Below are 16155 nucleotides of genomic sequence, written 5' to 3' on the forward strand. Positions count from 1 at the left end.
TGTATTAGGACACCCCGCTCTTCTACATCAATATGCTATAATTAAAAGAAAAACTTAGATTTAAACAGCACGCTAAATCAATGTCTTTTACTTTTATAATTTTTTTTTATCTAAAACTAACTTATTTATCAACGTGAGTTCTTGCTTACTGACGCTAAAATTTCGATGTTCATAAGATGATACTAGAGGGAGTTTTTATTTTTGTCAGCCTATTAAAACTATTCTCCGTAAACAAAACCAATGCTTTATTGTTTATAGGAACCGTTCATTAATAAACTCTATTGTAACAACTGTGTTTACTAAATTGTTTGAAACTTTATGAAACTACAGAGGTCAAACCGCTAATTGATTGAATTTTAGACTTTGTAGTGGTCAAATAGTGTGGTTTGTACAAAAGGCAATTATTCGGTATTATGCCATTACAATGGACCTACTCGTATTATTCCATTAGGATTTTTAATTAGAACTTTTACACGCAATTACCTAAAATATTATTTAGTAAATTATTTGCAGTTCATTTCTATGTAGGCTGATATACCTTACATAAGCACTCATTAAAAATGCTTTAATCAAATTAGTATGTAATGTTGTAATGATTTTTACTTAGTCTCATTTCTATATCAGTACACGGCAAACACATAAAACAGAAGGAATCAACCTCGAAAAAATGCTAGCGTGATATTAAAATTCATCATAACAATAAAAATCCAGAAACCAGCAAACCGCTGCCAAAAAACTCACATAACATCAAAAACATTATTTAAATTAGTTATTACCAATTCTAACGTGAACCCGTAAATAAAATTGTAGCAACCACGCGATTCCTCGCGATTGCTTTTAACAACGCCTAATGACTGTTAGGGTGCATCTACACGGTGCAAGTAGCTTTCGCATGTTGAGGCATATACGCAGGTTATATTCATTTTATAAACGCGTGGATCTAGCGACTCGAGCATGTACCAAAGTAGGCTACCCACCCGCGTGTTCTGTTGCGTTCGCGCGGGTCGCTTGCTCTAGCTACATGCACCGTGTAGAAGCACCCTTAGCATACGATTGTAATGCAGTCAAAACGATATTTGCATGTCAACTCCCATAGGAGTCGCAATGCGGGGACTGGGCAACTAGTAGCCAGTTGTTCGTTGCGAAATAATTCTGTGATTGCGTTTATAAGTTTATAATTAATTTGGGAGTTCAGAGTTTGCATGAAAATTCTTCCTCCAGGTTTAGCCAAATGATCATTGGACTCTTTTCATTTTTAATTCCTTTACTCCGTCATTATCTACCAACACAAGGGTAATTGTTTGTTTAGGACTTTTTTGGTGTCTTAATTCTCTGTTTAATTAAGGGGATCTCCTGACAACAACGACATGCGGGCACATTATACCTTAAATATATTTACCATATTCAAATCTCTAAATTACATTCAAAAAGAAGCTTTGAAAGTGTAGCTCAGGGTCGAAATTCGAATAACCACATTTTACAATAGGAAAAGTGGTCCGTATTTTCAAACGTTCATTCGCAAGAGAGGTGCAATGCGCCAAGTAAAAAACATTGAAAAGTTTAATGAGTGCAGTAATAAGTTAAATGTTTCGAGAATCCGTTTAGTTATTCGTTGAGTCGGATTCACAGTTTATGCCGAGTTCAAATTGTAGCAATTACTTTAATAATTCCGTGTTTTAAATGTTGAAAAGTTTTTTGTTGGCTCAAATGGTTTTGTGGAGGGTAGATTTTACTGGCCAAATAGGTTTTGTTAACCCCTTTAAAATGTAGCTAAATGAAGGAATTTGTTGCATTTTTTTTCTTTATTTATGTCCTCAAGCGAATTACTTTCCGCACCCAGTTAAAAAGTAGCCTATACCCTCTCTCAAGCTACAGTATAGACTACCTACCTAGCTTAATACCAATTTTTTAAACAGCTTCTGCGTGAAAACACAAAGAGACAGACAGAGCAACTTTCGCATTTATAATAATACTAGCTGTTGCCCGCGACTTCGTACGCGGATCCTGTCCCTTATGCCAGCGACTACGGGGTCAGCAAAATCAAAGATCTGAATAGTCTGATATTGAATTTAAAGGGACCGAAGAGAAACGTTCTATATACTTAATTTTTGTACTTTAACAGCAAAAGCACAGCAGACTAAACAAAACGCTGAGAACTGAACCGCAATAGACGTGACCATAGGGATAAAAGTAGTGATTCTAATTAGTCCGCATTTGTGTGTGGCAAAAATATTACACAAGTATTATTACGTAAAAAAACATTAAATAGATGACAAAGTCGTGGTGACTTAGTGGAAGTCGTGGTGGTTTAGTGGGTAGAGAACCAATCTCTCAAGTATGAGCGTGCGTCTTTGATTCCAGGTCTGGCAAGTGCCTGCCAATGCAACTTTTCTAAGTTCATATGTATTTTCTACGTATATTTTGGATACCAATGACCGTCATTTGGAGGAGATGTTAAACTGTAGGTTCCGGCTGTCATTGAACATTCTTGGCAGTCGTTATGGGAAGTCAGAAGCCAGTACGTCTTACCAAGGGGTGTTGGGTTGAACGGGTAACCGGGTCGTGGAGGTCAGATAGGCAGTCGCTCCTTGTAAAACACTGGTACTCAGTTGCATCGTGACTGGAAGTCGACCCTAACATAATTGGGATAAAGGCTCTTGAGATAATAACGACAATAATAATGAGATATAGGTACCGCAGGACATCTGAGGCTGGGAGACGGGGAGTAGCGACCCCACGGGGCTATATATACTGAGTTCTCCAGGGAGAGTATACTGTCCCCCATCTCCGGCCGGTCGGAGTGAACCATGACGGGGGTAGGTCTCACGCCTCTGGCTTGGCTTGGCCGTCCAGAGTGGAGTCGCTAGAGCAGGATTAGTAGCCCTGCTCGGAGGGTAGGTGCCTCATGGTAAGCACAGGGAGCGCGTAATCTGCGTTTAAAGTCCACCGAGGTATCCTCACCCTTCAGCCGCTCATGTCCCTGTTGCCCTCTTGTTGCTATTCAGTGACTGGTTCCCGGGGGCCCAGTAAGTGAGGTGGCGAGTCTCCACCTGCCATTTTTAGATGTACCTAATAGGTACATTGTCATCCACTAACATCCCATCACAATAGCCCAAGTAGTTTTCCTCCATAGTTAGCAATATTTTAACACAAAACCGGGGATTGTCTTTTTTAACGACGTCTACCGGGGATTGTCCTTGGGTTCATTTCTATAGTATATAAAGGGATAATCGTCGGTTTTGTGTCACCATTTCATTAAAGTTGTCTCAAAAGGGCTTCAGCGAGTTGGCTTCGGCCCCACGTTTGCCTCCCAAAAATTCGGAACTCTATAGTCCCGAGGTCTGGAAGAGACATACAATATAATAATGAGATATAACGCAACAAAGTCGGAGAGTGGGGGCTCGTGACGCCACGTCTAGGTATGTAAAATTTTTACTAAGCAGTGAATTCAAGCGTTGTTGAATCTTCGTTATTATTTGTTTCTGAGAGAGAGAAAAGAAAAATACGTGTCTAAAAGACGGATTAATTACTTTTTTGATTCACCATACCTATTTCATAACATTCATTTCTATACATTTCAAGTGTAATATTGCTCCTGAAGTTCCACATCAGGTGTTCCAGATTTTCGATGTTTATACGTCAATAGAGAGTGCATCAGATTGAACCACTTTTGCTAAAACGTCATATCTTCATATGCTATAGTCTAGCTGGGCTCCTGGAGTTCCACATCAGGTGTAGGTGTGGTTCAATTTTTATAAGTCAACAGAGAGTGCTTATCAGATTGAACAACTTTTGCTAAAATGTCATACCTCTATATGCTATAGTCTAGCTGGGCCCCTGGAGTTCCACATCAGGTGTTTTAGATCTTCAATTTGTGTAAGTCAATAGAAAGTGCTTATCAAATTGAACAACTTTTGCTAAAACGTCATACCTGTATATGGTATAGAGAAGCTGGGCTCTTGGGGTTCCACATCAGGTGTTCCAGATCTTAAAATTAAAATCTCAGCTGAAAATGCTCATCACATGAAACAATTTTTGCCATGGCACCATTTTTGTATCTCTTATAGTTTTGTTGGTCTGTTGGAGTTCTGCATCAGGTCTTCAAGTTTCGAAGATAAATTATAGCCTATATGTTGACCAGGCTTAATACTGATACAACAAAGAAAAAATCATTGAAATCCGTTCAGTAGTTCGGAAGATTAGCGTGTACAAATCTAAGAAGATGTATACAAACTTTCATCCCCTATTTTATCCCCTTAGGGATGGAATTTATCAAAATCCTTTCTTAAGGGTTGCCTACGCCATAGTAGCTTTATGCATGCAAAGTCTCAGTCCGATCGGTTTAAAATTGACAAAGTTTCATACAAACTTTCATCCCCTATTTTATCCCCTTGGGGGTAGAATTGATCAAAATCCTTTCTTAGCGGATGCCTACGTCATAACATCTACCTGCATGCCAAATTTCAGCCCGATCCGTCCAGTGGTTTCAGCTGTGCGTTGATAGATCACTATGTCAGTCAGTCAGTCACCTTTGAGTTTTATATATTTAAGAACTACTACCAGTAAGAAGCAAGATAATATTGGTACAGACGATATCAATGGATCCTTTTGAAGCCGTCTTATTTCAAGAACAAATAGTGATCGGAAATGAATAAATCTGCTCCTAGCTGTCCGAGGCAGTTCCGGACCTCGCCTGGAGGTTTTATTCGAGAAAGTTCGAATGCTCGAAAAGGGACGATTGGCATAAAAGTCGTGTCGTACAGTTCAAAAAGATGCAGAAAACAGTTTTTTTATAAGTATGACTATTCCAAACTGCTCACTTATGCAGTGGCGCAATTATCTGGGAAGTGAGAAAAAAATAAAATTTTTACAGATCTAGAAAAATATTAACGAACAAACTGAAACCAACAATGTAATTTATCACGACAGATGATGAAAACGAAATAACAGAAGAACTGAAAATAAGTAACAAAATAAAGAGGATACATCAAATAATACGTATTCAACCAAAACAAGCGATTAAAATATAGATACTTCGACTGCACAAGACTGATCCTCAATTAATTAGCGCTTTCTAGTTCACCGCATTTATTCCGAGCAGTTCCGCATAGCAATTAAATTTACATAAGGTATACATAAGATAATTTTAATCTCAGCTTCGCTTTAATACTGGTTTTGTTTACAACGACGTTCACGACAGTAAAAGATAACGTTCATTTCAATCTACAGTTCTCGTCAGATAAAGGACAATGGGCAGATTGGTATACCCCACCAATAGCAATGTCATATATATCATTGGATAGGCCTTTTTATGTAGAACAATATCCCACCAAAAACATTAAATGTAAAAAAAGCCAATCCTCTACGCAATTCCTCCACCGTAAAAAGTTTTGAGATCGCATAGAAGCCAAGTCCTGTTCAACTTTATTTGTAATAATAAATCAATATTTTGTGCCCATATCAATAGTTTCGTTCACTTTGCAATAATATTGACTTGGCCATGAGCACAATAAACTACAAATATAATACAGCATATCTTGGAGAGGTGAAAGTCAAACATGAAGTTTAATATCACAGAATTAAATACTTTTAGCTTTTTCAATTGTTACTAAATGACCGACAGTCAGTATCATCCTAAATCATGAACTGCACATTTACTATGGCGCATGTTTGGTCCATGGTGATCTCAAATTCCAATCAGTCCAATCGTAAAATCATGTCAATATAGAATGTATCAATTCAATGGTATTTACACATTATTTCAGGGAGCGACTATTAACTTGTGCTCATGGCCAAGACAATATTATTGTAATGTGAACAAAACTATTGATATAGTCACAAAATATTGATTTATTATTACAAATAAAGTTGAACAGGACTTGGCTTCTATGCGATCTCAAAACTTTTTACGGTGGAGGAATTGCGTAGAGGATTGGCTTTTTTTACATTTAATGTTTTTGGTGGGATCTAATTTATTTTTTGTAGGTCTCCTTCTTCTCTAAGTATATAACAAATTAAATTAACTTACATGCAACTAACTAAATATATAACAAACTAAATATGTAGACCTAAACTAGCACGTAAACAACATTTTTTTTAAATAAATTAAACAATTTCGAAATTGTCGAATTTTTTAATCGAATATATTTTAGAATAAAAGAGATTTATTCCAGAGGTAGATGGCGCTATCACATGAAATTATTTGTTTTTTTTTTAACTAAAAACCGTAGCGCGATTTAGACCAGGACAACGCCATCTATCGAGCGAGCATGCAAAATTTATCGCACTGCATTAATATGAAAGATTTTATCATTATTCATTTTATTTTAACCTAGCTTTTTTATTCATATGTATGTATATTTAATACATAATAACAATATACCACACTACGTAACAATAAAACAAATAGTGACATTTTATACATAAATAAATAACAAAGTTATCAATGCAGTCAAAATTCATACACAATGTTCTTGAAAAACCGCAAATATAAATTTGTTTCCTATTTTTTTATTAAGTTTTAAGGTTTTTATAATTTTCCCTTTATATGTAGCCAATAACCTATCTTGGTGCCAAATTTGAAGGTTCTAAGTTTGCTAGAAGTACCTTAGACTTTTGATGATCGGTCAGTGAGTGAGTCAGTGACAAAATGGTGTAACTTTGATCGCTCATAACTCGTAAACTATTTATTCAAATTTCTTGTAATTTTGGGACTGAGCTTGTTCTAATACTTACTCTTGGTCATCGAAAACCTAAACTCCTAGCTTTGTTCACATGGAAGATACAGGGGGCTGAAATAGCCGCGAAACGCTTCGAGAAAAGATGGTACGGCCGTGCCCGCTTTGCTCGAGTCTTGGCTGGGGCACTGCCGTGCCCTCAGATTTACTATGACAGCTTTGTTGAAATGTTTGTCCGTTCTGAGATATTGATCAAAAACTGTGCAAAAGTTAGAACTAAGTAATCTATTGATAACTCAAGTTTTCAAAGGAAAATCTAAGTACTAGCAAGTATAAGTCTTGTAAGTGCTACCTGCTGTGCCCGTTAGGGTCCATAATTGTTACTATTATGTAGCATTTCAACCTTTTATTGTATCGACTGGATTTTGGGCGTAGTGAAAAACCGCACCAATAGCAAAGTCATAGATATCGTTAGATAGGTCTTTTTAACTGGAACAACATTTACTATGGCAGCTGTGTTCTATTGTTTGTCCGTTCTGAGATATAGATCAAAAACTGTGCAAAAGTTAGAACAAAGTAATCTATTCATAACTCAAGTTTTTAAAGGAAAATCTAAGTACTAGCAAGTATAAGTCTTGTAAGTACTACCTGTTGTGCCCGTTAGGGTCCATAACTGTTATTGTTATTTAACATTTCAACTTTTTACTGTAGGTACCAACTGAAAAAAAAAACGACAATGGTATTATTTTTTCAAAGAAAATCAGATAACAGTATTGATCAGCATTAGTTTTAAGATTGTTTTTGATCTATATCTCAGAACGGACAAACAATAGAACACAGCTGCCATAGTAAATGTTGTTCCAGTTAAAAAAACCTATCTAACGATATCTATGACTTTGCTATTGGTGCGGTTTTTCACTACGCCCAAAATCCAGTCGATACAATAGAAGGTTGAAATGCTACATAATAGTAACAATTATGGACCCTAACGGGCACAGCAGGTAGCACTTACAAGACTTATACTTGCTAGTACTTAGATTTTCCTTTAAAAACTTGAGTTATCAATAGATTACTTAGTTCTAACTTTTGCACAGTTTTTGATCAATATCTCAGAACGGACAAACATTTCAACAAAGCTGTCATAGTAAATATTGTTCTACATAAAAAGACCTATCCAATGATATATAATGGCATTAATATTGGTGGGGTATACCAGGTCCCATATATTTGTGCCCATTGTCCTTTGTCACTCTGAAGTTAGCCATAATATGACACTGCGTACGTTCAAGTAATATTCTCAAACTTTCGTCTCTCTCTCTCTCACTTTTGCACACCTAAACCACGTAACTGATTTAACAGAAAATAAAAAATATAATCTAGAGCCACAGACAAAGAATATCCTAGATTTCATCCGAATGCTGGAAGAAGTTCCCTTAGGACTCAGGTGAAACCGAGGGGACCAGGTAGTGTTAAATCTCGTAAAGTCACATGTACCTACTCAACTTTCGGATACCAAAATTTGACGAGACCTATAACAATAAAGTCAGGAAAATACAACTAGCTTGTACATAGAATGGGTTTATCCAACTAGACCTACTTACTTTTAAAGGCAGTTTTAAACTCTCGTATTCGAGATATCCACCGGGTATTCTGCCCGATTATTTCTGACGATCAGAGCTTTAACAAGGCTAGATTATTGTTTCATATTAACATTTCAGTGTCGTGTTTTGTTTGGTTATATTTTCATGTAAACTGCTTTTGTTTTTGTTGCGGTATCAGGAAAGATACTGCTCCATATTGTTTTTATTTCACGTCATTAAATTCTCGGTTTATAATCTAAATAATAAAACTTATGATACTGAAAATGTCCAATGTATAATTTTTATATAGGTACACATTTCTATGAAAAATTCCCAGTCTTCTAGATACTTATATAAAGAAAATAATATCGGAGTGCCTACATGCATGCCATGTGAGTACAATTAAAAATTCTTCAACTTCTATTATGACAGACGTGAAAGCTTGAAAGATAAGAGCTCTTCACATTAATATGAAATGTCGCACGACATACTACACAAACATTTAAATACGCAACAATATATGTACCACAGCATAGATCTCATTTTTTCAATCATGCGTGTTGTTTCATGAATTGGGATTCCTAATAAAATTTTCATACTCCTCTTTGTGTGTATTGTAACGAGTTTTTATTTAGGTTACTTGATTGATTTATAAAATAACGCTGACATGCGTATTAATACAATTTTAAAACACAAAAAGTCTGTTGCATTATATCATGTGTTTTAATAGCTGCATCACCGTCTCGTCTGAAGCGGCTTTATTTAGTTTGAAGAGGGCCCCGAGCTCCGCTTTGTGACTACTATTTGAGAGACAACTGACTGACTAGAAAAGCTATGTTTTGAAATGAGAGAATGTTGAAAATATTTTTTCATTTAAGCTATACGGAACCTTTATTTAATTCTTTTTTTGGAAAAGTAAATTGTAAAATTATAAATATATTTTTATTGTTATACCTAATTTTAAAATATGAAAAAATAAGTACCTACTAAGTAAACTTATTTTAAGTTTAAAAGTTTTTGGATCATGTTCCCAATCCCTCGACACTCATTGGCTGTTAGATGATCCATAACTGTTTGAAATAGCAAGAAAGTTAGAAATATTCTTTCAGTATATCGAGAGAGATAAAGTTGGTTAATGGATAAATATTGAAACATGAACTGTACAAAACAGGCTCACGAATTTAGATACCTCATCATACATAGTCAACAACCTAGTTTATCTAACCCATTTCCCCAGTAAATGTGTATGTTTACTGCAGGATCGCATCAATTTTACATCGATCATGAACACACCTACTCCATATTCAATCAATGACAATTTCTCGGCCAAGTACAGCGGCCATGTTTTATTCAACCAGCGGTTGCAGGGTTACACGCCATCAGAGCCGCAAATAAGGGTTAAGCATTCTCCCTTTGATGCTACGTTGATTGGAACGTGTTAATCTATTGGATTTGTTTCATGTCGTGTTTAAAAGGGACCGATTTAATATTTGGTTGTTGTGTAATAAAAGGTTATGTTATGATTGTTAAATGTTTGAAAAAAAAAACAATCTTTAGAAAAAAACATAAATTTATAAATACCTAATCAAAATGGACTGGTAAGTTAAGAATATTAATAACAATGTTTTACACAGCCTATTAAACAAACTACAATGTTTGATAACTATTCGCAATGTATATTAATTAATTACCTACCATTAATTTCAATATAAGCTGATTGTTCAAATTTTCAGTTTAGAACTACAAGTTCTGGAAAATTCCAATAAGTACGAGTATTTTGTATTTTGAACTCCGTAATACAATTTAGGCGCTCAATCTAGCTTCCATAATTACTTAAGTACTGTCGATAGCTAGGGGCGCTATTTAAATTAAATAAATATTATTCCTCACTTTTGTTTCGGCTGTAATAGATATTAACTTTTGTACCAATACCTACTTGAGAATCACAAAACAAAAGACGGTTAGAAGATTCATTATTGTATTTCGGTTGCCTGATAGTGTCCGCACGCTGCGAACTTTAGTCGGCCGATAGTTTGTTTGGGCTCATAAATCAGTATAAAGATGAACGGTAGTACCGACGCTTATTGCAAAGATCAGGTATTTATCCCGTGGGTATCAGACGTATTGAAACGTTTTTTTTTACATTTTTTTCCATCCATTGGGTCACCGGTAAGACTGTTTACACTGTAGTGTGCGGGTGGGTGTTCTAAAACGTTATATTACAAGAATAAATAAGTTAGTACTAAGAATTTTATTTTTATCAATTTCTAGGTAGTGAGGCTTTTCTTGCGAAGTTCGTGTTCCACTTAGGACTTCGACCATTTCCGAGAAGTGTCCATTTGAAGATCACTTTACGCAACATTTTTCGATGTTAACTGCATTGTTGTGCAACGCGACTAAACATCTATTGACATTTAGTTTTCATCTCTTCTTTATAATGTGCCTTTTCCGTCAGTTACGTTTTATATTATGCATAAATATATTGTAATCAAACCATAACTTAACAGCATAGAAGTAATGTTAAATTTTCAATTTCGTACTTTTATTGCTTAGTAAAACTAAATTGGACTTAGAAGATTATCATTGTTAAACTGTTTCATTAAGGCACTTTTTTGTTATACTAAGTATACAAGTCCTAATGACAAATTAACAATTTAACATTTCCCGTTAACTTTTCGTATGTTTACCTATTTACTCAAAAAATATTGTTACATTCACAAAATCCCGGGTCAAACCATTAGAATACAAAATTGGCCCAGACCGGCTTTTCATACAATTTTAAATTAACTCCGGATTTCAGCTGTCACTGGCAATTTTGTTTTCGCAGTTGTTAATGTTGAAGGCTTAACTTTTGGAACACAGGGTCACAATTTTATGTAGCTTACTGTTAATATAAAAGCATGGTAGAGTCCATAAAATAGGAAAAGAGGTACATAAAAAAATTCTGCCAGTGCTGTAATATTATTCGATAGAGTTACCGCGGATCTGGTACTCAAAAGGCTCTACCTCTAGAAGGAACAAAAATGGTTTTAGCGAGCAAAAGTCTGACACTTCCTCCTACTGCACCCATAGCGGTCGGGGTTATTTGATGATTTGTCCAGCCAAAAAAAGTTACTGAGAAACGCAATGTATAGATATTGTTGCCAGAAGATAAATCTTGTCGAGTTCCTAAAGTATAAAAATGCGAGTATTTCTCTTTCTTGTACCTACGTTTCTTAATTACGTTCACGACGTTAATTTTGAAACCATTTCAAAAGTGCTTCGTCAGTCTGTATCTTATTTTGTGTAAGAACTCTTTGCTAGTTGTATTGCAAGTTTAAGTCTGCATTGTTTTTGTGTTTTTCGTTTGGGAGGCAAATAATTATACCAACTTAAAGGAAAATTAGTTAAGGAAATTCTCAAAACCTCTAGCCAAGTTATTTTGTATTCAAAAATCCTAGGTACACGTTACATAATTACAATTAACATTTATTTTTGACGATTTCACAAATAAATACTGTTTAAAAAATACACAGAATTATCAAAGCCCAGAGGAATTTGACAAAAGCCAAAGTTCCACTGTAGTTAATATAAATTCTATTACAAACACAAATGTCTTTCAATAGATCTACACAACCTGAAGGATATCGTTCAATCTAAATTTCCACGAAAACAATATAAAATTCTAAAACAAGTGGCTGTTTCATAGGATACCCGTCTCCGGGGAGATCCCTCTGAAGCTGATCTGTCTACAAATCTAAATCGATTTCAAACGTTCCATCCTACAGTTTACATTTTAAACTATATCTGTACTTTTATGCTAATATTATAAAGAGGTTGTTTTGGTTTCTTTGTAGCGTAAAAGCTCCGAAATTACTGAGTCTTTTCAAATATTCTAGCACTGTTTAGTAGCTACACTATCCCCGGCTGGCATGGGCCATATTTTATCCACGAAATAGTTTCAACGGGACACGAGTGAAAATGCGAGAAATAGCTATTATTTTATATTCTTAACTTACTGTGAAATGGAATTTTAGAACGAAATCACTTGGGAATCAAAGATAGAGAAAAAATTGGCAAGTCTCGAGACCCATTTAAATCCTGAAGTTATTGCAATTGCAAATATTTTATCGTACAAGCAAGCTTATAGGTATAGGTGTATACCTACCTTCAAACAAACATTCCGTTAACTAAATCTTAACTATAGTCATAAAACTAAAGTTTGAGCCTGCTTCTCTCAGAAACTACAGATTCGTTTTTCACAAGTATAACAGTATTTTGTTCTATTCATCCTGGACGTACAGTAGACCGCACATCAGTGGTAACTGTCATGCACCTTAACTCAATAGTAATAAGTACGATTTTCCTATAAAACTGTTACCACTGACCTGAAGTTGACTGTACGACGTAAATATTTATCAGAAAATCCAATAAAATATTGCTATCACATGAAACCATATCAATTTCAGTTAATTGATACATATTTTATCATAATAATGACGGCAATCATGCGGTGTCAGATTCCTTTTGATCTCGTATCAATTATATTTTATTAGACGTAAATAATATCGTGTTCATCGAGAACTGGCTTCTGATCTTGATATTTTAGAAAAAACGTTGTATAGAATGTATCATTTAGACAACATTTTGATGTTTTATTTTCACCTTTCGTAAACAGTACTTACTATAAAAAATATTTACAGCAAACAAAATCTTTGCCCTCAGTAATGCTTTAAATGAAATTGCTTTTTATTTTGGCTTTTGAAGATTATTTACACAGAAAGGTACACCTACATACCAAATAAATTCATTTTACATCATCATGTCGCAGTAACTTATACGAAGACAGGCTACCCCAAAAACGTCTGAAAAATGTTCCCTTAACTTGGCAATACAGACACGTTCCGTTATAACAAATCTTGTAAATAACAAAGCGGGAACTCACTCATGTTTGCATAGACCCTCGGCTCGTGTGTACTCTTCTCAAAATAACTTAAGCCAGTCCTTTTGTACGTGACTCTGTCATTTTTGTAGAAAAAGTGAGCTTTCAGGTGACTTAGTTTGGAGTTAGGCCCTTTTTGATATAATGCTGTCGTTTATGAAGACATGTGAAGAGATTTAGATGCAGTGGTTTAGCTTATTTTTTACGGAATTAAACTATGATACTATTTGTAGGTATATAATACGAGTTAGTTTCAAATAAAGTTTAAGTTCATCCGAATTTTCTCGTTCAACCAAAAAAGGAATGAAATAAAAATCTTGTTAATGTTTATTTAAAACTTAACTTCATCACATCTAAAACGCTTCAAAAAATTCGCCACCATCGCTGTCAACTGGGAGCGTAACCAAGAGGCTGGCAGTATTACCTCGTTGGATGGCCATGCTGATCCTTTGTCCGAGGTAATAGCCAGCCTCTTGGTAACGAGAAGCGTCAACCAGCCGCCTAGATATGATGATGCCGCGTTTTAGATATAATGTTTTTTTTTATTGTTTTACTAGGATTGATTTTTTGTGTTGTAATATCTATGTAAATAACTATGTAAATAAAACTTGGTTTGTTAGAAATTTCATCATAAAAATAATTTTATTACAATTAATTTACAAGAAGCTAACTAGTAGTCATTTAATAATATAACTAATGTTCTTCTTGCTTCTTGTTTACGTGCTTTAGATTCTGAAAAATGCAAACAAGCTAAGGTTGAAACCCAACTGCTACGTTTTGAAAAATATATTCTATTCATAAACATCGAATCAAACTATGCTCAATAAAATTATTTAAGAGAAAAAACAACAAAAGAATTGTTTACGTCTGTTTACATTATAATCATTTTAACAACAAAGTAATGCCAAAATGCTTTAGAAATATCAATTGGTCAACACCTTCAGAGGCGGGGTTGGTACGCCCAACAGTGGTCCATAAAAAGACTTATCATAAACTAAAAAATATTTTTCTCCTAATAATAACTTACTCAGACTTAGTTCTTCAACTTTTGCTCGCAGTTCTTGATATTGTTTTTTATTCTCTGCATTATATAAAACATACCTAGTTACTAAATGTTTTTTTTTTCAAATAAGTATGTACTTTAAAAAAGATATGTTATTTATACATACCAGGATGTCGAATTGAGCTCAAAACCTCTTTAAAATATTCTAAGTTTTCTTTTGCTATATAAAAAAAAATATTTAAAGTTATTGTTAAAACGAAATAAAAAAACATACAATTTTAAGAAATTAATGCATTACATTTCGCTTGATAGCCCCACGTTTCTGAAAAAAAAACAAATCATTTCAAATTCGCTACTAAAACATCACCTTAAATATTTTCCTTCAAAATCCTTTGCATAGAAAAATATTAAAATGGAAATAAGTTTGGCAAAGAATGTTGCCATAAAATTTGCTTTTTATTTTCTATCAGATTGTAAGGAACACCTCTCATGATGCCAGGGGTTTATGCTAATAAAATGAGGGTAGCATTCAAAGCATTCTGGCTTGACTCCAAAATCAGATTGTATGTAACAGATTCCTATAATGTTCATATAAATGAAGGTCGTTAGAATCTTGTTTTTAAAGGAATCATGAACTATGTTTTCCGCAATGCTGTGAAAATATAAACAATTAAAGTGTAGTTCTCGCCAAACTTTTTGTCGCCACGGAAAACCGCGCGAGTCGCTGCGCAGAAAACATTTTTATTAAGGCTGGAAACAGTACAGACGTAGCTATATCGGTGCAAGTCTATGAACGCGCACGCTGACGGTACGTGCGTGATTTTGTATTCTATGTGATTCGGTCTGGACGTATGGTCAGCGCTGACCGTCGGTCGAGCACTGTTTCCAGCCTTAGAATTATCAGCCATGGGCAAAACTGGAAGGTCCAGATGAAATTCTCGTATAATATAAATCATTATATTGTTTGTTCAAAAATGCTCTATTCTTAGTTATTAACTAAACTACAGTGAATGTTGAACTTACTCTTTAATCCCGGTAAATGTATGATCAGCTCTCGATGCATATCGTCGTCGAGAACACCTGTTTTTTTTTTGCAATAAATAATCATTTTATAGAAGGCTGCAAATTATTATTAAACTGGAATATTTGTTACTCTCACCGTGATTTTTCTTCACTGAAAATTAATTTAAATTATTAGATTTTTCTGCATCGTAACAATATAGCATCGATAGGACCTACCTTGTTTAAAAATGTTAAATAAGTAGCTTAACAATCTGTCTATTTACTTAAATATGTACAAATAATTTCGGACATAACTTACAGTTTTGGGCAAAATCTTCGTCAATTAAAGCTGAAAGAGAAAAAGCAAATGGATAAAGTTATTTTAAAGAAATTCATATTTTGTGTAACTTTTACTTAAAATGACATCATGTACCGTAATTTTTCTTGAAGTTTTCAAGTTCTGTAATATAAAGCATAAATTATGAAGAACAAAAAAAAAACATTTAATATATGTAATTAAACAAGAAAAAAATTAAACAGTTTAATTTTACCATCACTTAACTCATGTACGTCTTCACCTGCGAGTTAAAAAAAGTTCTAACTGAAAAATGTATTGTTTAACATCAGTTTAATATAACTTAAAAAAAAAACAGAAATGCGCATACAGTATTAAATTTGGAACTGAAATGTTATTTGAATACTTTTAAAATAAATATATCTACTCTTTAGGTCAAATCCATTGCGACTGGCATAGCCACATATCACTTCTGTAACAGGCATACTCTGTAAAATAATAATTATCTTTAAACAATAATAGTGTCGCATCTTCATAATTAGTAAATTAATATAAAAATATACAAAAAATATCTTACTAAAGTAAATAAAAATACTAAATGTAAAAACATTTCAGGCTTGACCGTCCACGGCAGCTGTGGGTGTCTGACTGCCGTTATCTCTCGCATGCAATTAATT

At 34.3% G+C, this 16155-nt stretch overlaps 1 protein-coding gene and 1 long non-coding RNA gene across 12 annotated transcripts in view; one reads left to right on the forward strand and one right to left on the reverse strand.

Moving 5' to 3' along the window:
• Nucleotides 1-16155, forward strand: part of Pde1c (Phosphodiesterase 1c) — a 455862-nt gene that overhangs the window by 338599 nt on the left and 101108 nt on the right. The gene's annotated exons all lie outside the window — the stretch shown is intronic.
• Nucleotides 14206-14878, reverse strand: LOC110378769 (uncharacterized). The gene is made up of 3 exons (XR_007510373.2): nucleotides 14480-14878; nucleotides 14348-14401; nucleotides 14206-14259 (listed from the first exon to the last, which is right to left on the reverse strand). It is a non-coding gene; the product is annotated as an uncharacterized LOC110378769 (long non-coding RNA).

Source organism: Helicoverpa armigera, chromosome 6, assembly GCF_030705265.1.
Source record: "Helicoverpa armigera isolate CAAS_96S chromosome 6, ASM3070526v1, whole genome shotgun sequence".
NCBI classification, from domain to species: Eukaryota; Metazoa; Arthropoda; class Insecta; order Lepidoptera; family Noctuidae; genus Helicoverpa; species Helicoverpa armigera.